Here is a 25,773-nt window from a genome sequence, read left to right as displayed (position 1 = left end):
CTATTGCCCTCATGGCTATATAGTAACACACATGCATATACAATAAATGTTTATCTATGTAAAATATTACTACAAATGTATGCATATATATGTGTATATATGAAAAAGTAATGTATGATATGTTTTTGTTTCATTAAGAGGTTACCCAATCATCTGAGGTCCTGAGGAAGCGTAAATGCGAAACGCGTTGACCTTATCAGATTTGTATAACAACTGTAACCCTCACCTATTGTCAACAATGCTTGCATACTAATTTTGAATGTACAAGGAACTATATTTATGTCAATATTTGTAAAATGCTCTTTGTTTCTTTTAAATTTTCTTAATAAAAAGCAATTATTTTAAGTAATGAGTGTGCTTACTCAGCGTGTGCCTTGAAAGTCTGCCAATATATGCTTGGACAACTTTCGTTGTACCATCCATTTTCTTCTTGTTATAAAATAATAAAACTGACACTGTCCACTGCCCTACTGACACCAATTGTTGCCCTACTGAGACCGTCCACTGCTCTACTGATATCATCAGTATATATACACAAGCACACACATGCATACAGTATGTGTTTGAGCTTTGAAGTGCACACCTAATGTAACAGGGTATGCACACCTATGTACTACACTGTCTCTCCCATCTCAGAATGATGAATGGTATGTTAATGTAAAAATAGCTTTCTATGTTTAAGTTGGTTATTTCAAGTTGCCTGTTTTCAGAATGTGGCTGCATTACACACTGATCTTATCTATTGCATATCAAAGCCTGTACAGAGTTTGTAGAGAATGACATTGCTATGTTGCCTGCTAATTGTTGTTTTTACATCAATTAAATTTACTACTCAAGTACCATAGTCTGTTTGAGTTTAATTATTTCAGTTTTCAGGTCCAGTTTCCAACTCAACAGCCGAGTGGTGGAGATTTTGAAGGATCTTTATTCACCGTTGTCTGGTGAGTTTTGAGTATAGGGGGGGAGCACAAAGTGGTGGTGGAAGTCTGGTGGTGCAGTCAGGACCTCTCACACCCTCACCTCGTTTAAAGGACTGTGTTTAACCCACCTGCTCTAGGACTGGAATACCCATATATATGATGAAGGACTTGTGTTAATTCACTTGAGTTCGTTTTTTAGCGCTGCTAGTGTTTGAATGTATTTATACCAATCGTTTAATATTCTCAGACACCTTTTTTGAATACCTTTACCGATATAGCAGCTGCTTAGACTTTATGTCAACTGTTTTATGCAAGTTTGCCATCTTAAGTTGTGTTGAGCGCAGGGTGAGTGTATTTATGAGATTGGTTTTACCTAAACATTTATAACAATTTCATTTCAATACCTGATACTTTCACCCCCTTCCTGCCTAGGCCAATTTTCAGATTTCAGTGCTATCAGTCTAGGTTCACAATGAATGCGGTTTGAAATTTCACCGGACCACAGGAACAACAGAAAAGGGTGGATCCACATGTGCCCACATTGTATGCATGTCTTTTCCTCACATGTGTGTCTAAGCATTGTATTTCAGAAAGTCTCCTTGTTTTAGTTCATATCATCATACATACTTGCCTATAGACCTAAAGCAGAACTTCAACTGAGAATAAAAATATTAAAATAAATAGCCCATTAAAAATAAAATAACAAAACCATCTCATGCAGTGGCGGCCTGTGCATAGGGGGCGCCAGGGCGCCGCCCCCCTTAAGAAAAGGAGAAAAATAAAAAAGGGCACAAAAAAGAACAATAATGTTAGGGAAAAAAAAAATCGGTTCGTCGGCCTGACCGTCCTATGTGGTGGCTAAAGGGGGGGTGGGGTTTACGACCCAGAAAGGCGCCGATTGGCTGCCTTCTGGGGGCGTAACCTGGGCGCAGGAAAGAGCGCTTGGCCACCCCCACCTTCGTGATGTCCTGGCTGTGATTGGTCCAGTCTCCAGCCTGGACCAATCATCATCCAGGACATCCGATCGCGACGTCACAATGGGGGCGGTGCCGGTGCGTGCGTCAGTCACTCACCGTCACCGCCGCTCGGAGGACGAGGGAGAAGCCGCTCACCTTCCCGCCGCCGCAGAAGAGGACGAACTGGATCGAGGAGGGGAGAACCCACCGCCGCCAGGTAAGTGCATTAAATTGAAGGGAGCACGCACGCTGGTCTCTGTATTGATTGGGGGACAATGCTGTGGGCACTCTGCAATCATTGGGGTACGATGCTGTGGCACTCTGCAATCATTGGGGTACAATTCTGTGGCACTCTGCAATCATTGGGGTACAATGCTGTGGCACTCTGCAATCATTGGGGTACAATTCTGTGGCACTCTGCAATCATTGGGGTACAATGCAGTGGGCACTCTGCAATCATTGGGGTACAATTCTGTGGCACTCTGCAATCATTGGGGTACAATGCTGTGGCACTCTGCAATCATTGGGGTACAATTCTGTGGCACTCTGCAATCATTGGGGTACAATGCTGTGGCACTCTGCAATCATTGGGGTACAATACTGTGGGCACTCTGCAATCATTGAGGTACAATGCTGTGGCACTCTGCAATCATTGGGGTACAATTCTGTGGCACTCTGCAATCATTGGGGTACAATGCTGTGGACACTCTGCAATCATTGGGGTACAATTCTGTGGCACTCTGCAATCATTGGGGTACAATTCTGTGGCACTCTGCAATCATTGGGGTACAATGCTGTGGCACTCTGCAATCATTGGGGTACAATTCTGTGGCACTCTGCAATCATTGGGGTACAATGCTGTGGCACTCTGCAATCATTGGGGTACAATTCTGTGGCACTCTGCAATCATTGGGGTACAATGCAGTGGGCACTCTGCAATCATTGGGGTACAATTCTGTGGCACTCTGCAATCATTGGGGTACAATGCTGTGGCACTCTGCAATCATTGGGGTACAATTCTGTGGCACTCTGCAATCATTGGGGTACAATGCTGTGGCACTCTGCAATCATTGGGGTACAATACTGTGGGCACTCTGCAATCATTGAGGTACAATGCTGTGGCACTCTGCAATCATTGGGGTACAATTCTGTGGCACTCTGCAATCATTGGGGTACAATGCTGTGGACACTCTGCAATCATTGGGGTACAATTCTGTGGCACTCTGCAATCATTGGGGTACAATTCTGTGGCACTCTGCAATCATTGGGGTACAATGCTGTGGCACTCTGCAATCATTGGGGTACAATTCTGTGGCACTCTGCAATCATTGGGGTACAATGCTGTGGGCACTCTGCAATCATTGGGGTACAATGCTGTGGCACTCTGCAATCATTGGGGACAATGCTGTGGCGCTCTGCAGTGATTGGGGACAATGCTGTGGCGCTCTGCAGTGATTGGGGACAATGCTGTGGCGCTCTGCAGTGATTGGGGACAATGCTGTGGCGCTCTGCATTGAAAGGGGCTCGCACGCTGAACTCTGCATTGATGGGGGCACGGAACAGTGTTCATTGCATTGAAGGGGGCACAGCACAGTTGCATTGAAGAGGGCACGCACGCTGAACTCTGCATTGTGGGGGCACAGCACAGTGTTCATTGCATTGAAGGGGGCACAGCACAGTGTTTATTGCATTGAAGGGGGCACAGCACAGTGTTTATTGCATTGAAGGGGTCACAGCACAGTGTTTATTGCATTGAAGGGGTCACAGCACATTGTTCATTGCATTGAAGGGGTCACAGCACAGTGTTTATTGCATTGAAGGGGTCACAGCACAGTGTTTATTGCATTGAAGGGGTCACAGCACAGTGTTTATTGCATTGAAGGGGGCACAGCACAGTGTTTATTGCATTGAAGGGGGCACAGCACAGTGTTTATTGCATTGAAGGGGTCACAGCACAGTGTTCATTGCATTGAAGGGGGCACAGCACAGTGTTCATTGCATTGAAGGGGGCACGCACGCTGATCTCTGCATTAAAGGGGGCACGCACGCTGGTCTCTGCATTGAAAGGGGGCATGTACGCTGGTCTCTGCATTGAAAGGGGGCATATACCATCTCCTGTACCATGACCTGTGACATGCCTATACCATATCTGTGCCATGCCTATACCATATCTGTGCCATGCCTATACCATCTCCTGTACCATCACCTATGCCATGCCTATACCATTACCTGTGCCATGCCTGTACCATGACTTCAAAGTCACGCAATTTTTTACTGCGTTGTTTGGCGCGAAGCAATACCTATTACATTTTTCTTTTTGCGCCCCCCCCCCAAAAAATTTTGAGCACCAGCCGCCACTGATCTCATGGTTTGATCAGTGCTGTATTTTGGCCAAGGCTGACAAGGCCCAGGCCTAGGGCGGCACTTTGCAGGGGGGGGGGCAGCAAAAAAGCCCCCTACCCGCCTCCACCTGAGACTCTATTGGCCACTGGTTGCTAGAGCCACCTGGCATCTAGCAACCAGTGATGTCATGGCCGTGACTCCCTGGCCCTGCCCTTAATTCAAAGCGAAGGAGGATTTAACTTCTCTCTCTCTCTCCTCTCTCCCTCCTCTCTCTCTCTCTCCTCCCTCCTGTCTCTCTCTCTCCTCCCCTTTCTCTCTCCTCCCTCCCCCCTCGCTCTCTCCTCCCACCCCTCTCTCTCGCTAACCTCCCTCCTATCTCTCTCTCTCTCTCCTCCCTCCACCATCTCTCTCCTCCCTCCCCCTCTCTCTCTCTCTCCTCCCTCCCCCTCTCTTTCTCCTCCCTCCTCTCAATCTCTCTCCTCACTCCCCTCTCTCTCTCTTTCTCTCTCTCCCCCATCCCCCTCGCTCTCTCCTCCCTCCATTCTCTCTTTCTCTCCTCCCTCCCCCCTCTCTCCTCCCTCTCCTCTCTCTCTCCTCCCTCCCCCTTTCTTTCTCCTCCCTCCTCTCTCTCTCTCTCCTCCCTCCCCCTTTCTTTCTCCTCCCTCCTCTCTCTCTCCCCCCACTCACTCTCCTCCCCCCTCTCTCTCACCCTTACCCCCTCTCACCCCCTCTCGTGAGATCTCAGGGGTTCATGCTGGGATTTGTAGTTCTTCCGTTTTGGAGGGAGTGACATTGGTTAAATAGCAAGGGGTGGGGCAAATTTACATATGAGGTGGAGGGGGGACGCCCAAATTTTAGTCTTGCCTAGGGCAGCACAAAACCAAAATACATCACTGGGTTTGATGCAATATTCACCTTCAATTCAGACATTTTCCATGCAGTACTTTTTTCTACCACAAGATGTCCTCAGATTGCTAGCATTATTCAACCCATTTGCTCTGAGCCCAGGTCGCCTTGGCCCTGCCCCAGTCTGTGACTGCACAGTAAAAGAAGAAGCAGCGTAGTGATGAGCTCATCTCTCTGTCACTCTGCTTTTTCTTTCTTCTTGTCAGCACATGAACCAAAGTAAAACCAAATAAAAATAAAAAATGTATTTCTACCACTTTTCAGTTTAGGTTGAAGTGAGATAGGGTATTTTCCTCCTCGCATGTTTTTATTGCTATGTATGACCCTGGTAGGAAAGATCTCCACACCATGAAACATTTTCTGTTTTCTCTGTCCAGAGTACACTCTCCATGGATTCCTATGAAAAACTATTAGGTGTCCAGTGACATCATAAAAACATTTCACAAACTATACAAAAAATTTCCAAACAGTAGGCCTGCATGTGACTGATAGTTCTTGTTATTATCTTACCATGTTATGCATCATGGAAATTGTTTCCCTCTCGTACAAATTAAAGGTAAGGAAACTTAACTACTTCACTACTACTGTATATTTTTCAAAGTCCGAGTGGTGGCCATGCACTTCTAATGGCTCATTAGACAGCTCAGATCACAGAAACCAATTGGGGATTATTTACTAAAGGCAAAAAGACTGCGTACTTTGCAAAGTGCAGTTTCACTCTGAAACTGCAGTTGCTCTAGAGCTTAATAAATGAGGAAAAGTTTCACTTTGCAAAGAATACCCAATCACGTGCATAGAAAATAAAAAAAAAAACTGCATTTTTGCTTGCACATGACTGGATGATGGAAGTCAGCATAGCTTTTGCTCATTTACTAAGCTCTGAAGCAACCGCCCCCCACCCCTCCCCCTGCTTCCCGATCGTTTTCCTCGCTTACTGGAGCCGAACAATCTGGTCTCCTTAGGTGCTGTGCAGGAAGTTGAGTGAGGGCAAGATGGCCCCTACTCAACTCTATGTCCTTGGAGAACCGGAACAACGTCATACGTCGCTTCCTCCCAATGACATTAAAGGCCCCATTTTTTTCATGCTGAAAAAAATTATATTTTTTATTTTTTTGCTTTAAAGTGTAGATGTGAGATCTGAGGTCTTTTTGACCCCAGTTCTCACATTAAAGAGGACCTGTCTATTACAAGGGATGTTTATATTCCTTGTAATAGGAATAAAAGTGATCAAAATTGTTTTTTTTAAAGGGACAGTGAAAAAATAAAAGGTAAAATAAATAAGAGAAAAAATTGAAAGCGCTGTGTCCCTCTGAGTTCGCACGCAGAAGCGAACGCAAATGCAAGTCGCGCCCACATATGTAAACAGTGTTCAAACCACACATGTGAGGTATCGCCGCAATCATTAGAACAAGGGCAATAATTCTAGCCTCCTCTGTAGCTCTAAACTGCTTACCTGTAAAAAAATGTAAGACGCTGCCAATGGAGATTTTTCGGTACCAATGTTTGTCGCCATTCCACAAGCGTGCACAATTTTGAAGCATGACATGTTGGGTATCAATTTACTCATTGTAACATTATTGTTCACATTATAGAAAAAAATCAGGCTAACTTTACTGTTTTCTTATTAAGACCACTGTTGCGCAAATACAGTTTGAAATAAAGTATTGCAACGATCTCCATTTTATTCTCTAGGGCCTCTGCTAAAAAAAATATATATATAATGTTTGGGGGTTCTAAGTAATTTCCTAGCAAAAAATGCTGATTTTAACTTGTACACAACATGTGTCAGAAATAGGCCTGGTCCTTAACCACTTCCCGTCCACCCGCTGCCTTTTTACTGCGGCAGGGTGACTCTCCTGCGCAAACTGACGTAGGTCTACGTCGGTTGCGCGCAGGAAGCTAGGAGGCGAGCACGCGTCGCTGTCGGCTCACTCCCGCCCCCACTCAGCAGCGGAGAAGCCGATGCACGGGTCAGGCGGCTCCGATTGCCGTCTGACACCCGCGATCGCTCCCTGCTGAGAGAGAAGGACGGTCGGCTGTTGTAAACACAGCCGACCGTTCTTCTCCCTGCAATGACCATAGAGCCCATGTGATCCTTCTATATAGGGTCACATGTCTCTATGGTCATTTCAGAAGCCACGTCCCCCCACAGTTAGAATCACTCCCCTAGGCTTACATTTAACCCCTTGATCACCCACAGGGTTAACCCCTTCCCTGCCATTGTTATTATTACAGTAACAGTGCATGTTGTTAGCACTGATTACTGTAGTAACGTCACTGGTACCCCCAAAAGTGTCAAAAATGTCAGTTAGGGGTTCGATCTGTCCACGCAATGTCGCAGTCCCGCAAAAAATCGCAGATCGCCGCCATTACTAGTAAAAAAGAAAACAATAAAAATTACATAAATCTTTCCCGTAGTTAGTAGACGCGATAACTTTTGCGCAAACCAATCAAAATATACTTATTGCGATTTTTTTTACCAAAAGTATGTAGCAGAAAACAAATTGGCCTAAAATATTAAAAAAAAATTATTTTTTTATTTATTTTTTTTGAGAATGTCATATAGCAGAATGTGAAAAATATTGTTTTTCTTTTCAAAATTGTCGCTCTTTTTTTGTTTATAGCGCAAAAAAACAAAAATTGAGCAGGTGATAAAATACCACCAAAAGAAAGCCCTATTTGTGGGAAAAAAGGATGTAAATTTTATTTGGGTACAGCATCGCACGACTGCCCAATTGTCAGTTAAAATAACGCAGTGCCGAATCGCAAAATAGGGCCTGGTCATTAATCCTTCCGGTCTTAAAGTGATTAAAGACAAATGTAGGTAATAAACTCTGCGTTTGTGGAATATGCGGATGTAAATAAATGTGTAAAGATTAGACTGCAGCCTCCCCAAATTATAGTCAAGGACTATAAAGGTATGAAAAGGGGGTGAGTGGGAATGGTGCTGTCTAATAATAAAGCGTATGTAAAAGCCTGTATGTTAAATGTGGCAAAAGATAGTTAAAACTGATGATATATGCCAAGATAAAGGAGAGGTGTAAAACTGTATATATAAAAATTCATGATATAACAATGGGAAGCGAAGGTAAGGAATCAAAAAGTGCCTAGTGCATGAACAATAAATATACATATAAGACCATCAACTAAATTGGTAATAGTAAAGTGCATAAGTGATCACAAGTGATATAGGATATAAATGCAAATAATCATAAATACGAAGTGACAAGTGCATATGGACGAATAAGTAAAAATACCATAGACTCAAAGTGCCAATAATGGGAAAAGGCAAGATACTGGTGGGTATTTCTGGTGAGTGTGCTATATATCAGAGGGGTCACCGAGCACCTCACTACCCAACACGGGGTCACTTATTGTGTTTTGTCCACACGAAGATTGTCACCAATTTATTCATTTGTCGCCATTTGGACATTTCCAGTCACTTCATCACCAGTTTATTTTGCATATCCCCCACTGGACTTTTTTTCTTATCACCATTCATATATTTATTTATATACGTCACTAGTATATGTTGTCATACACCCAATCCATTCTTGCCTTTTCACGTTATTGGCACTTTGAGTCTATGGTATTTTTACTTATTCGTCCATATGCACTTGTCACTTCGTATTTATGATTATTTGCATTTATATCCTATATCACTTGTGATCACTTATGCACTTTACTATTACTAATTTAGTTGATGGTCTTATATGTATATTTATTGTTCATGCACTAGGCACTTTTTGATTCCTTACCTTCGCTTCCCATTGTTATATCATCAATTTTTGTATTTACAGTTTTACACCTCTCCTTTATCTTGGCATATATCATCAGTTTTAACTATCTATTGCCACATTTAACATACAGGCTTTTACATACGCTTTATTATTAGACAGCGCCATTCCCACTCACCCCCCTTTTCATTAAAGACAAATGGCTATATGCACCTTTACTTATGTACATTTTTTAGTAATTATACTTAGCAGTGTAGTACATAAAGGATACTATTATTGTTACTAATATTCAGAATCAATGTATTGATTTACAATTAGCAAAACCTAAAACATAGCATTTAGGAGTCACTGTCTTTGAATGGTCTAAATTTGACTGAATCTGCTCGGCTGTTCATAAGCAATTAAGCGCTAAAACTGATAACCATGCAGTTTGCAACATAATCCTATTTCTTCGTTAGCAAATCTGCCTTTGATGAAGGACAGGCAGCAAGACTGACCCCTTTAAGGGGGGGGGGGGGGGGTGGGTGTAAAAAGCCAAGCTTGTTTTTGTTGTAAGCAAGGTTATTTTTGACTGGAAAAGTGTGTTCGACACCCTTGTTTGTCACTGATGGTAAATAAACCTGTTTTACTCTACAGAAAAAGAAAAAAAAAGGACATTTCCAAATTCTGCTTTTCCTTTCACCATCGTTAGGAACTGCCAAAAGCTGGTTTAATGTGTCATATCCGCACTTGTGCCTAATAAAAATGTTTGGTTAGTATATTTTTGTTGTTTTTTCAGAGCCATTCAGCTTATCTACCATACCATTTGTCTAATGCCTGCGTACTATGCACAATGCAACACATTCATCTTGCTTCAAGTGACCCTGGGATGTGGGTCAGTGCTTTGTAAAGACATGCGTCATAAATGGAACATAATTACAGGCATGTAGTCTGTGGCGTTAAATATGGGCACACAAAACAATATCTGAGTTCACATAAGAACGTTACACCTCTGTATTATATTACTGTTATTGAACTGAGGAGAAAGACACTGAATATCTGAAAATTAGAGGAAAAACAACTAAATTACACTCATGAATAAAATTAGCTTATGAATAGGCAGACATCATGGTGGAGAGGTGCTACAAAGCAGAGAACATGTGACTTGGGGCAATGGTTTCTCAAATTACCTTGTAGTGCTTACTCAAGTAACCTCACCAGTACGACAGGTTTTGTTTGGTGGGGGGAAGGGTCTACCGAAGGAAGGTTGACCATATACAAGCTGATTTTGGGGGTTTATACAAAACAATTTCACGCTTTTGTATTATCCACATGATTCCAATGAAGTCAATAATTTATTTTGATTTATTTCAGTAATATTCGCATCAGTATATATAAATATCATGTTGCAATAACTTTTTTCATGATTCGTTTTCTACATGACCAGACCTGCCATGTACATTTTGCTGCCTTTTTAATTTGTTTTTATTGTCTGTTGGTTGATCTAAAACAGCATTTAGCCAGAATGGAGATGCTCAAACTCTCAGAATGAATGCGCCATACTTTGTATGATATAATGCATCTCTTTCGCAGGAAGTGGGAGCACTGGGATTCCCCTTTTGTGTAGTTCTGGTCCTCCATTTCCCCCATCGTGCTAAGACTCTATATATTAGACCAGAGTCGTAACTAAAACCTTCAGGGCCCTGGTGCAAGAAACCATGAAGGGGCCCTTCCCTTCAAGCCTGGGGCTCTTCCCACTGATCCTGGGGCCCTTTATTCTCGTTGCGGGACCCTTTCACAAGTTCTGCAGTGGGCCCCCTTCCTGTCATCTTGGGGCCTCCCCATGGTGGTAGAATTTCAGCGCCCGATTGCAAGTATGACCTTTGCGATCCTGGAAGTTCACCCACTGGTGTCAGTAGTTTTTATTTTTTGGTATTTTAATTGTATTATTTTTTATCATTTTATTTTTTATTTTTTTTTACAATGTCACTGACTATGACTCTGTCCATTCAGAAAAGGAAGGAGCTGGTAAAATACATATTTACCGCCCCCCTTCCTGGTTCTCTTTTGTGACACATCCCCTGCAGCAGCCGGCAGGAGAGGGGAGGGAGCACAGTGGGGGGGGAGGGAGCACAGTGAGGGTGGGAGGGGGGAACCAGGGGAGCACACAGGGGCCCAGAGGCAGCAGAACACAAGTGAACTGGATAGGAGGAGTGGCGGGGCAGCATACAGAGGAACCAATCTCTTCCATTTTCCTCCTGCAGCTACAGGAGGACAAAGGAGGACAGTGATTTCTCTACATGCCGCCCCCGCCGCCTCTCCTATGCAGGTGTACAGGGGAGCCACACAGGCCCCCTGGAGCATGGGGCCCGGTTGCAATTGCAACCCCTGTAGTTACGCCCCTGTATTAGAGTCTATATATATAGAGGTATAGTGGCTATGTACTATCCAAACAAAGTGGTTTTCCCGCTTTTCAATCAATTCACTATATTTTGGTACTTGACTCTTTCTGCTTATTGTCAATATGTACATTGCTCAAATCTTGTTTGTAACATGAGCTTCCAATAAAAACGTTTGTAATATATATAAAACAGCGTAGATTTGGCTAATTCATTTTCAATTTAAAAATTATGTAAAAAATGTACTGAAATGCACTATATAAAAATAATAAAAAATATAATGGCTATTGTATGGTTAAAATAAGGGTTTAGGGGTTAGACCTTATATTGAGGGTCTGGATTACAATTTGTTATTAAATTTGGCCAGTTGAACAGGGAGCAGACAAATGTAGACAAATCTATGGCCATTCCTATTCTAGAGAAGTCAGTATAATGACTTCTCTTGAGCCAGCTTGTTGGAAAATATTCTTTTGATCAGTGCTGCAGCACTCATCAGTGTATTCTAACAGCAGATGGGTCCCCGCGCCAGAATACAACATCCAACAACACAGCGAGGATTAGGTGTGCACCTCAAAGCTCATATATATATACACGCATACACTATATTGTTAAAAGTATTAGGACGCCAGCCTTTACAAGCACATGAACTTTAATGGCATCCCAGTCTAAAGTGGGGTACACACTAGTAGAAAATATGGCGAAAATTCCCATCCGAGGTAAAATCGTACGATTTTCGCCTAGTGTGTACACAACTTTCAGCAGCCGATGCTGACATTTTCAACGAAAAAAAACGGAGGGACAAACACCAAAATTTTTATCATCCGTCCCCAGACGACCAATTTTCATTTAATGTGTATGCAGTACGTCCGCGAAAAATCAGATACGAAAGACTACGCATGATCTGAAGTTGCTGACTTCCCGGAAGTCTAGAAACAAATGTCCCAAAAAAAAAAAAAAAAATCGGATGAGAAATTTCGTGAACATGTATGCACTGTCAACTAAAAACGGTAATGAACGCTGAGCAAGAGAGAAAAATCTGAGGATATTTCGTCCGATTTCCGTCAAGTGTTTACGGGCCTTAAGTCTGTAGGGTTTAATATTAAGTTAGCCCACCCTTTGAAGCTATAACAGCTTCAACTCTTCAGGTAAGGCTGTCCACACGGTTTAGGAGTGTGTCTATGGGAATGCTTGACCATTCCCCCAGAAGCGCATTTGTGAGGTCAGGCACTGATGTTGGATGAGAAGGCTTGGCTTGCAGTCTCCTCTCTAATTCATCCCAAAGGTGTTCTATCAGGTTGAGGTCAGGTCTCTGTGCAGGCCAGTCAAGTTCCTTCACCCCAAACTCGCTCATCCATGTCTTTATGGGCCTTGCTTGGTATGAATTAGAGTGGAGACTGCGAGCCAAGCCTTCTAATCCAAAATCAGTGCCTGACTTCACAAATGTGCTACTGGAAGAATGGTCAAACATTCCCATAGACACACTCCTAAACCTTGTGGACAGCCTTCCCAGAAGAGTTGAAGCTGTTATAGCTACAAAGGGTGGACCAACTCAATATTGAACCCTACGGACTAAGACTGGGATGCCATTAAAGTTCATGTGCATGACGTGTAAAGGAAGGCGTGCCAATGCTTTTGACAATATAGTGTATAAATAGCATTGGTTCAAAATTTATAAACGTAAAAAAAATGTTAAAAATTTTATAAGTTTTTTAGTTTCCCTTTAAGTCAGTTTTAAAGTAAGAAAGAAAAAAGGAAGAAAAAACTTTTGGTCTGTCTCCCCCAACTATGCTTACATAGTAATAATCTTAATTAATAATCTTGGATATTTTTAAAGTATAACTAATTATTTTGCTATAAATTGGATTTCTGCCACATAGAAAGTTAGGAAGCTAATATAACGACAGATAGTTAGGCCCCTTTCACACGGCCCTCCATATGTCTGTATATCACCCCATCCGTTTGCGGGTGATATACGGACATAATGCATGTCAATGGGATTGCGGATGTAAGCGGATGACCATCCGCTGACATCCGATTGGCGTCCTTTCAGTTGTGTTCCGTTTTTTGGAACGGAACAGAACCCTATTTTTTCTTCCATTTAAAAAACGGAACGGACACAAAATCGGATGTCAGCGGTGTCATCCGCTGACATCCGCAATCCCCATAGACATACATTATGTCCATATATCATCCGCAATCCCCATAGACATACATTATGTCCGTATATCATCTGCAAACGGATGGGATGATATGCGGACATATGGACCGGATGACACAAATGTCATCCGTGTCCGTGAAAAAAAATAAAAAAGTGCCGCAGCGGAGGAAAAAAACTGAGCGGCCGTGTGAAAGAAGCCTTATAGCAGCAAAATGTAAAAATAAATGTAGTTATTTTTTCAGTGAGTAACCAGGTGTTTTTTTTTTTAATTGTTGGCTCTGGTCATCTTTAGACCCTACTGCTACTTATGTCTAAAAAGAATTAGCTAGCTAACTTCTATATACTAGGCCTGTAATATTGTGTGACCAGAAATCTTACATGTTTGCAGCAATGAACCACCCTATATTTAAACCAGGTATCCTATCTTACCGCAGTGACCTAGATTGAACACACTGGAGCACTAAATTACAAAAAGCAGAGAAGACACAAATAACTTGAAGAACATACTGTGCCTTTCACACATAATTGCTATATATTGCTCATGCTAGCCAACACAAAGCTCGTTCTACCACCCTGACTTAATGAGGGAAAATGAACCGTGTTCTTTAGCTGGATGAAGTAAAGACAATGGGGGTCTTTTTGCACTGCATTTCTGAGTCAACAGTGGTACTGGCAGGCAGCAGAATATAAAAAATTGTAGCAAAATTGTAAGCAAGCAAAAACAAAGAAGAATGAAGTTCAGTGTTACTAGAAGTAAAATACGTAATTATTCCAAATCTAAGCAACTAATATACAGTAACACTAATAAGGAAGAGTGCAAAACACACATGTAAATAACAAATGATTGAAAAAGTAGACGTTAGATAGCAATCAATCGATAAGAAAGTAGTAGGAGTGTGGGATCAGTGTCACCCTTCTACCACTGTCCCTGCCACTCAGCTACTCTCAGCAGAGCTCACATACTCGTTGCTGGGCAATGAAGACAGTCCCAGCTCTGTGCCACTTGGCCTATGGCAGTGGGCTTGTGCAGGGCATCCTCGTTGCTAGGCAGCGAGTCCCTCTGTCTGCCTAGCCATCCCCATCAACGTGATTCAATTGTGGACGCACACATACTGCCTCTGGTTGCTCTGGTAATTTCGGCTTCCCTCGTGTTTATCACCGTTAAACTACTGGGCAGACCGAGCTTACCAATCTGTCCTCTAAAACTGGCTCCATTCTTCCATGAGAGTATCTCCTTACTTTTACATCATCCCAAATGATTACATCATCCCAAACAGTGTTCTTTTTCTGACATTTCCTTGGATATTCCTGATGACAACAATACAGTTCAGACATTCTCACAAATCTGGAGTGAAACACAGGTCAGTCTGTCCCCAGAAACATTTTGCAGATCACCTTTGCTCCCATGCCCCTCGAAGGTCTGGAATTAGGTATGGCTCGCTACAAGGAACTTAACCCTTAAGATTCCCACTCAAAAACTGGTTCCTAGGTTCATTGTTTCTTATAGGGGTTAACCTAGTTTTCTTTAGATTGTAACTTCCTGCTTCCTTGAGAATTCCCAGTGTTTTTCGTGTCTCTCTACCAAGGCCTGCTCACCAAGATGCTGTCATTTCATTTCAGTCTTCTTTAATTGTCAACAGTCCAAAGGAAGTGGCCTGAATCTGGGAATTTAGAAAATTCAGGAACCCAATCTAGTACCTTGTCCATTTAAAGAGTTTTGGCTCTGAAGAAAGCTCTTGGGTTCCAGCCACCTTAGTTTATGCATGCAGACTTGTGGCCAATTTCGATCGCCTTCACCCTGACAAGCCTGCTCCAGAGGATTCTGGGGATCCACCTCAGTATTGTCTCACACTCTTAAGGGCCGTACACACTTGACGAAAATCGGACTAAATATCCTCCGATTTTTCTCTGTCTTCTCAGCGTTCATTACCGTTTTTAGTCGACAGTGCATAAATGTTCACGAAATTTCTCGTCCGATTTTTCTTTTTTTTGGCACATTTGTTCCTAGACTTCCGGGTTGTCAGCAACTTCAGATCATGCGCGGTCTTTCGTATCCGATTTTTCACAGACGTACTGCATACACATTAAACGAAAATCGGTCGTCTGGGGACGGACGAAAAAAATTTTGGCGTTTGTCCCTCCGTTTTTTTTCGTTGAAAATGTCGGCATCGGCTGCTGAAAGTTGTGTACACACTAGGCGAAAATCAGACGATTTCACATCGGGCGGGAATTTTCGGCAGATTTTCTACTAGTGTGTACCCGGCTTTACCTCCACGTACTGCGCAATAAAGACAGCAACCACTCTGAGCAAACTGTCTGGCAGGCCCTAATGTTGATTGGGAAGCCTGAACAGGCAGCATATCAATCTTTGACCTTGTCCCCTAAAGGCTTGGGGGCATAGGAGTATCTGGACTTATATGCTGACCAGTTGAATCATTTTCCCCACTGATTGGGTTTGTAGCTGACAATTTTGAAAATTTTCAACATGTTTACTGTAAAATGATTTGTGCAGGGCAGTGAAAGTATAATTTTGTCAACTTGCTGGTTGGCTTTACACAAACTCATACCCATTAAGGTAGATTTTCTTTTTTACATTGTCTGTGTATTAGTACAAGCCACTAATTGTAAATAAATATATACCCATTTGTGATCACATGTTACTGGCAGAACTGTTGATTGTTGTACAAAATGGTCAATAATTGTGAAACATCTATTTATGCACTAATGGTTGCAGCAGCTTAAGGCTTATATCCATAATTAACAACGTTATAGTGGAAGAGGAAGAGGTGCATGAAAACTTGCAGTTAGAAGGATTTAATAAGTTGAAGGAGCAATTTTTTCTATGATAGTGGTAATTTTCAAATCTAGGAATGGGACAAGTAAGGTTAGGAAAAGGAAACTAGCCCTTACTTCTAGTAAAACAACCACCATTTTTTTTTTTAGTTATGAACTATGTTCCTGGGGGTCACATGGTGATAACAAGTTGAAGTACAGGACATGGGAACTGGCTGAGAGTGATGAGAGGGGGTGTAGGTGGTTGCAATAAAAAATATTTATCCATAGAAAAAAATGACATTTTGGATTCCCCAAAGCTGTTGTAGCCACAGGATTTCAGGCCTAGAACAAGTTTATGTTGCAGGATTCAAGGAAGCACTTTTAGTAGAAATTCACATTTTGGCAAATTTTCTCTATGCCACCATCCAGAAAAATATACAGTACATGGCTTTATACAATGTACCGTGTTAAGGTTTTCAGTTATCTGTTGTAAGATATACACGCATTTGGAAACAGTATGTAGTATGTGAAGCACCATGATATGGAAAAGAAATGTGTATATATATACAGTGCCTTGCGAAAGTATTTGGCCCCCTTGAACATTGCGACCTTTTGCCACATTTCAGGCTTCAAACATAAAGATATAAAACTGTAATTTTTTGTGAAGAATCAACAACAAGTGGGACACAATCATGAAGTGGAACGAAATTTATTGGATATTTCAAACTTTTTTAACAAATAAAAAACTGAAAAATTGGGCGTGCAAAATTATTCAGCCCCTTTAAGTTAATACTTTGTAGCGCCACCTTTTGCTGCGATTACAGCTGTAAGTCGCTTGGGGTATGTCTCTATCAGTTTTGCACATCAAGAAACTGAAATTTTTGCCCATTCCTCCTTGCAAAACCACTCGAGCTCAGTGAGGTTGGATGGAGAGCGTTTGTAAACAGCAGTTTTCAGTTCTTTCCACAGATTCTTGATTGGATTCAGGTGTGGACTTTGACTTGGCCATTCTAACACCTGGATATGTTTATTTGTGAACCATTCCATTGTAGATTTTGCTTTATGTTTTGGATCATTGTCTTGTGTGAAGACAAATCTCCATCCCAGTCTCAGGTCTTTTGCAGACTCCATCAGGTTTTCTTCCAGAATGGTCCTGTATTTGGCTCCATCCATCTTCCCATCAATTTTAACCATCTTCCCTGTCCCTGCTGAAGAAAAGCAGGCCCAAACCATGATGCTGCCACCACCATGTTTGACAGTGGGGATGGTGTGTTCAGGGTGATGAGCTGTGTTGCTTTTACGCCAAACATAACATTTTGCATTGTTGCCAAAAAGTTCGATTTTGGTTTCATCTGACCAGAGCACCTTCTTCCACATGTTTGGTGTGTCTCCCAGGTAGCTTGTGGCAAACTTTAAACGACACTTTTTATGGATATCTTTAAGAAATGGCTTTCTTCTTGCCACTCTTCCATAAAGGCCAGATTTGTGCAGTATACGACTTATTGTTGTCCTATGGACAGATTCTCCCACCTCAGCTGTAGATCTCTGCAGTTCATCCAGAGTGATCATGGGCCTCTTGGCTGCATCTCTGATCAGTCTTCTCCTTGTATGAGCTGAAAGTTTAGAGGGACGGCCAGGTCTTCGTAGATTTGCAGTGGTCTGATACTCCTTCCATTTCAATATTATCACTTGCACAGTGCTCCTTGGGATGTTTAAAGCTTGGGAAATCTTTTTGTATCCAAATCCGGCTTTAAACTTCTCCTCAACAGTATCTCGGACCTGCCTGATGTGTTCCTTGTTCTTCATGATGCTCTCTGCGCTTTAAACGGACCTCTGAGACTATCACAGTGCAGGTGCATTTATACGGAGACTTGATTACACACAGGTGGATTCTATTTACCATCATTAGTCATTTAGGTCAACATTGGATCATTCAGAGATCCTCACTGAACTTCTGGAGAGAGTTTGCTGCACTGAAAGTAAAGGGGCTGAATAATTACGCACGCCCAATTTTTCCGTTTTTTATTTGTTAAAAAAGTTTGAAATATCCAATAAATTTTGTTCCACTTCATGATTGTGTCCCACTTGTTGTTGATTCTTCACAAAAAATTGCAGTTTTATATCTTTATTTTTTTTTTACAATATTAAAATATGAATGCTTAAAAAGTTGTTCTGTCTTGCACAATATGCATAGGCACTATAGGCACCACTTTCATTTTTTAGATTTAAACATTTATATTAAAGAAAACAAAATCCTGAATCACAATTCATTACAGGACAATGAATTGTAGCAATTACATTCTTTGGCAAATTGTCATCATCCTATATGGTTATATAATAGGGACAATTTGTCAGGCTGAAAAAAACTGCACAAGCCCAGAGACATTAGATTAGATTTTACAAAAAGTATATAATCCTATATTCACAAAGGAGGAAATAAAAAAAGTTACTCAATTAGAGGGAAAATGGAATGTTGGAACAAAAAATACATTTTGGTCTGGCATTTTTTAACCTCTTTAATGTGCAATTTAAAAAGTAGGGAAAATTATTAAAAGACATTGGTTTTTCCTAAAAAAAAAAAGACAGATATCCGCCAGTGATAATTCAGGAGGAAGCCCAAAACCAAAGTGCCCACTTTGGATAAAATAGTGAAAAAAGTATAGTTCCCAAGAATGTTAACTTTTTTCTTTGTGGACAGTGTTATGTATGTAGACATGTAAGTTGTAACAAAATAAAGGTTTACAGTTTTCACCACAAAAAAGAAAGTATAGTATTACAGACTTTATTTCTTTTGGTACCACGTATGTGGTTTACAACCCACAGCCGAGAAACACACTTTGAAGATCATGTTTACATAATTAAAAGTGAATTGAAAAATCATAATGTTTCGAAGTAACTCACTAACGTGGCCTAAATGTATGGTGGCACTAAATTGTGTGGCTGCCGCTGTTCTTTATTGGTTTTGACCTTTCATTTGAAAATTTTCAATAAAAAGACTATTAAAAAAAGGGAACTCACTAACATACTAAAGATGCCTGCAATTTTGGGGGGGTTGAAAAAGTATTGAAACATTGGAGGAGGTCCAATCTGAAAAGTGGAGCTGTCAAAAAAGGAAACAAATGGATGTAAATGTCAAAAGTTTTACTTCCCAACAGTCTCAATTGAAACTTGGATTGTAATTGTTTTGTTAGCAATGCATGAAAATACATACAGATAGTAAATAGTGAAAACACAGTTGGGTTAAGAAGCTCTAAAAATTATTTTAAAATATTTTAATGCAAGATTATTTTTTTAGGTACAAAAAAATCAATTTTAATGTATTTTAGTATAATATATAAGGTACAGCTATCTGTTAGTTAAAATAGGTATATTCATGTGTCTACATAATCATAATAATGTGTTGGGTATCCAGGATTGCATGCTTGTCACTAGCTCTATGCCCCTGATAAAGTCCTGTGGATGTAAGACACAGGGTGGAGCCTACTGGCATAGGCACTCAAGCCTGGCAGTCCAAGGGGCCAGAGGGAGTACTATATCTCAAGAAACCTGTCTTTCTATGCACAGATTGCATTGCACATTTTAGAGTGAGTAAGCTGGTTTTATTGTTTTTGCTAATAAATTCTATTAAGCTTATAAGTTTTTTGAGAAACTTTAGAAAGAGAAGCTTCTAAGAATAGGGACAGGGGTATCTTTCTGCCCCTGCCTTCTTCACTCAAGTGCAAAGTCTGGCAACAGTCACAAGGAGATACTCCATATACCTTATATTCAGCATCTTGAAAAAATTAAAATGGTTTTGAGTGCCGCTTCAAGTGCCACTGCTAATCCTCATGTGATTCACTGAAGAAGCATTTTCTGGCATCCGTAGGGCCCATCCAAGCCTGATCAGTGATACTTAAGTGGAGAGTATCCGTACACTGATCAGCCCATGTATTGAGTATGGAACTAAATGGCCTCAGCCTTGGGTCCTCCCAAGCTACGCCCTGATGTGTTTCACCCCACCTGCAGGTCTTATTCATCTGTTGGTGGGGAAAAAACGTGTCAGAAGATATGGCCTGGGAGGAGCCAAGGCTGAGGCCATTCCAGTTCCATACTCAATACATGGGCTGATCAGTGTGTGGCATCTCTACACTTCAGTAAAATTACATTATACCTGGAGCACCCCCTGACTCCATGAGGTGCCCAATGATTTTACCCAGTGGATATATGAGTCAGAAAACCAGAGCAGTGGCACATTTGGCTATAGAGGTATTCTCTTTTCCAACTTCAAATGTTCTGTTGAGGAGAATATTAAGTGCAGTAAGCGGGAAAAGGTAAGTGCTGAATTCCAGGCATCTATATAAAAATGCCAATGAATGCAGTGATGTATTTAGTAAAAATGATTTGACATATTTTTACATGCAATTAGTGTAAATATATACATTAGCCTTAATTTCAGCCTCTAGCAATTCCCTGTACAGCAGCACTCAAACTGTGAAAGGGCACTTTTTGGGGCCAATCAGGTGTTGTGACACACATGTGCTGACGAGGTACAGACTAACAGGAGCAGAGAGCAGAGATATGACTTCATCAGTTTTGTTGGTCTTTCGGTGTCTAATCATAGGCTTCGGAGCAATGTGGTAACCTAGCTGTGTTGCTTGATTGTAGTAGTGAAAAGTCAAGTAACCAAGCAGTCTGTGTGATATGGTACTGTAAATTTCAGGAATGGGTGCACAAAAATCTCACTAGCTCCATAAAAGAAAAAACGTAATTTAATTTGATCCATTTTCCTTACCAAAATATGTATTCATCCATAATATTTTTATCTGAACACCTTTCTATGTATACATTTTGGCTGGCCAGTGGGCTGCTCGAGAAAAACTGAATGGATTCCCCCATCTACCCAAGCGAAGTGGATGAAGGAATCCTTCCTGCTGTACTATTGTATTATGACAGTGGAGACGCCTCTTCTGTCAGAATACACTAATCTGTGCTGCAGCTGACTGGCTGCAACATTGATCGAAGGAAAATTTTCCAACAAGTTGGCCTAAGAGGAGTTCAAGAAACTTCTCTGGAACAGGAATGGCCATAGATTGAGTGAAATTTGGCCAACCCCTGCTGAACTGGCCGAATTTCAATCACTCTATGGCCAGTTTAAGAATAAAACTGGGTTGGACAAGGGTGTATTTTCTCATATGGCTCAGTAAAAACAAACCAAGAAGGCTTAGACTGGCCATAAACAGTTCTAACCTTGGATGGTCCAGCAGGAACCATCTGCAATTCAAACTGTTAACGGGCAGACTGAATGTACCAAGCTGAACGATCAGTCAACTTGGGTACAACCAGCCTGTCGGGTCCAGTTGCCCCCCCAGCAGATAATTGCTCAGCACGAGGGATTTCTCTGTCCACTCTTTCTGCGCTGATGGGGGTACCCTGCAAATCTCTTGCCTCAACCCATGGTTGCAGTCAAGAAATTTGCACTGTGTATGGCCTTAGATTGGAAAATGTACTATCAATGGAGTATTTGGTGGCTTTCATTTACTGTACAAAGCAGATCAAGGTGGTAGAATGGCAAATCAATAAAAAAGTGGATTTTAAAAAGTTTTCTTGTTTCTGCTCTTGAGCTTTGCCTCTATTTTGAAGTCAGTGTCGTAAAAGTGTGTTCCAGCCATCTATTATCTACGCTGCACTTTATACCTGCCATGTCATTTATGTTTGTCAGAAAATAACATTGGGAATTCATTACTCACAAATGTTCAATCCACCTGTAGAAAGGGATTGAAGAGAAGCTTTTGCCTTTATGTATTTATTTGCGTACTGCCCTATTAAAATGTTTATTTTGTAATGTTCGTATGCTAAATTTAGGATGTGGTAGGGACAAGATGAATTGGTGAGTTAGAAGGCCCTTTGTCAAAGCAGTATTTCTGGGAGATATAAGAGTGTTTAGCCATTAAACAAAATAATTGTGGTTTGATTGAAAGGGGTGCTTGTTTCTTAATGTGTTGCTTTATGTTGCTCCCTCTTTCTAATGATGGGATTGGAGAGAGAGTAGATGCTGACAGCTGGGCTTTAAAGCCGCATTAATTAGTAAGCTTGATCCCAAGCGATTCCCTCTGCCAAGCACAGCCAACATGTGAGGTATAACCAATATAGAACAAAGGTCTACATTATTCTTTTATTCATGTAATCTCTTAACTAATACAAAACCATTGTTATGCTTTTCCAATGCCTAGAACCACTGCTTACCTCTATAATTGCACAGGGCAATTCTATTTCAATTTGTTATTATACAGCAGCATTACTTTTGTGAAGTTAGTAAAAAACTCGATTTCATTTCAAATCTGAAAGATAAAATAAAAGTAAAATATTTTTAAAATGTGCAGTTATTGATTGCAATAAATGAATGATCTTAACAAAAGGATATTTTGTATAGCAGATTTCATTGACTAAAGATGCTTTCAACATATGGACATACCATTGTGTATGATGACAGACAGGGGCTTAGACATAGCTATTAAGTAGGGCCTTCAATAAAATGATAAATATCAAGATGAATAAACACTGTCCATGTAATAACAACAACAATAATAATTACTATTATTATTATTTTATTTATCAGTATAAAATGGAACATTTTAGAATACTTTTATTTTCTTCTTAACAGTTACACTGTATATTACAGCATGAAAAAGTAAAATAAGAAAATGACTGCAAAAAAATAATTCCAAGTATAAATATTTTTACATAGTTACATCCAGTTTAGACTTTACAGGAGATCAGTACATCTAATTGCCCCCCCCCCCGCCCCCCTCTCCCCTCCACCTTTCCGCTGCACCAATCACTCCCTCCTGATTCCCCTCTGCTGGTGGTAGAGGGGGGCATCAGGTCAACTTTTGCATCAGGGCCCACAAGCTTTGAGCTATGCCTCTGATTATCGCTCTGTGTGCTGGCAGGGAGATAGGAAAGATCTCCTACTGAGCAGGTCAGCATATTAGAGAAGTGTAAAAGCACTTCTCTTTTGCTCAGAATCTGCAGGTAGGGAGATAATGTGCTGGTAGGAAGATCAGAATGATCTCTTCTCTGATCGGCAGAGTGCCGCAAGGGAGAGTGGTACTGACTTTACAATTAATCAGGACGACTGGCAGGAGCTCATGTGACCAAACGCCAAGTTACCCAATTGGTTGGAAAGCCAGTATTACAGGACTGCAAAGAGAGGTAAGAAAATAATGATGCGGTGTGAATCCTAAATTCTTTACCCCCATTTTCCTTTCCAAGGTGTCCTAACCTGTATTTAAGTTCATGCAGATGCAGTGTCGGTATTATCACTGCGACATCTGACCTTTTTTACCTGCCTAGCCTTGTTCAAGTTAATAGGTTATTTAATTCAATGTTTTAATAAGTTAAAAAAAATGAGTGTTTCTTTACATTGATAAGTGCTTATTTAACCACTTGACCTCTGGAAGATTTTCCAACCCTCATGATCAGACCCTTTTTTGCTATACCGCACTGCGTTACTTTAACTGACAATTGCGTGGTCATGTAACGCTGTGCCCAAACAAAATTTGTCATTTTTTTTCTGCACAAATATAATAAAATTTATTTTGGTGCTATTTAATCACCACTGGGTTTTTTTATGCTATAAAGGAAAAAAGGCGACAATTTTGAAAAAAACAAAAACAAAACAAAACAATATTTTCACCTTCTGTTTTAAAACATATCCAATAAAAATTCATAAATTTAGGCCAATATGTATTCTGCTACAGATTTTTTGCAAAAAAAAAAAAAAAATCCCAATAGGCGTAAATTGAGTGGTTTGGGCAAATGTGATAGCATCTACAAACTTTGGTATATATACTGGAATTTTTTCTCTATATACTAGTTATGGCAGGGATCAGCGACTTATAGCGGGACTGCAATACTGCAGGGTACAATCTGACACTAACTGACACTTTTTGGGAACCAGTTACATAGTTTGTGAGGTTGAAAAAAAGACATCAGTCCATCCAGTTCAACCTATGATGTGCTTGTGTTTGCTGTTAACCGTACATTGTATACCCATGTATGTTGTGATCCTTAAGGTGCCCATCTAATCGTTTTTTGAAACTATCGATGCTCCCTGCTGATGCGACTGCTTGTGGAAGAGAATTCCACATCCTTACTGCTCTTACAGTGAAGAACCCCTTATGTATTTTAAGGTTAAACCATTTTTCCTCTAGTTTTAGTGAGTGGCCACGTGTCTTATTGTATTCCCTTTCTCTGAAATGTTTGTTCCTTGTAGTTCCTTGTGTACTGACCAAGTACACACCTTCATAAAAACGGTATTTCCTGATGGCAGTGGCCTCTTTCAACAGGATAATGAGAACTTTCATACTGCAAAAACAGTTCAAGAATGATTTTAGGAACACAACAATGAGTATGAGGTGTTTGCTTGGCCTCCAAATTCTCCAGATCTCAATCCAGTCAAGCACCTGTTGGATGTGCTGGAAAAACAAGTCCGATCCATAGAGGCCTCACCTCGCAATTTACAGGACTTAATGGATCTGGTGTTACCACAGCATACCTTCAGAGGACTAGTGGCAGTTCAGTGCTGTTTTGGAGGTAAAATGGGGATCTACTCAATATTAGGTGGTTAATCAGACTTCCTAAACTGCCCACACACAGACCTGGGAAAATGGTCTCTACACACCGAGATCTTCCACAATCTGTTTCAACGATGGGGGGACATCAGATGTGAATGTCCCTGCCTCCAGGTTCAACAACAAACTGAACAGATTTGTAGCCAGGCCCAGGGATCATCTGGTCTTCACAGTTGATGCCCTAGTGATTCCTTGGTTTCAGTTTGGTTGCCTTTCTTGTTGGGTGAGAGGCCTGGTATCTTGGCCTATTATGTAAGTGTCCATATATGTATAGATTGCATGAGTTGTTACCAACAAGTGGTGAAAATTTCATATAAATAGCACCTTTAGAAATCTATTTACCTAGAAAACCGGTGACGTGTTCAACACTTATTTTACCCGCTGCATATATTTTTTTTTCAGCTGTCTTAATCTCTGGTTCTACTAATCATTTCAACATGCAATTTTCAAGGCACTCTCTACTTGTGCATTTTTATCATTATTCTGATTGAATTGTCTGGACTTGTGACAGGTTTACTTTAGGTTTGGATTGAAAATGTGCTTTTTTTTATTCTGAATGCAATTTGTGTTTCAGTAAAACGAAAATTATATTTTCATGTAGTTAAACACAACTGACTCCTACTAGCAGCTAGTCACATTGCCACTTTGTAAACATGTCAAATTTCATAGCCAGCCACAGTGGAGCCAGCAATTTGCAAACTTGAAGCTCTCTCTTCCTTTGAAACCACTATGATTATTTTAACATATTTTTAACACACACTAAAAAAAGTTTACTGTAACATTCTACTATCCTGCTGAAATCCTGATGTTCCAGCACTCGGATTACTTCACCATCTCCTGGATAGCTGCAGAGCAATGAAATGTCTAAAATGATAAGGATTATAACTGTTAACAAGATTTTCAGGATAATTCCATAACAGGCCAAGATACTAGTCCTCTCATCCAAAAAGGAAGGCATAAATCAGTTTGAACTGAGACTAAGGAGTCA

This window comes from Pelophylax lessonae (assembly GCF_965119305.1).
Source record: "Pelophylax lessonae genome assembly, chromosome: 1".
Taxonomy (NCBI): Eukaryota; Metazoa; Chordata; class Amphibia; order Anura; family Ranidae; genus Pelophylax; species Pelophylax lessonae.
The sequence above is the reverse complement of the archived record's forward strand: the minus strand, read 5'-3'. Positions refer to the sequence as shown.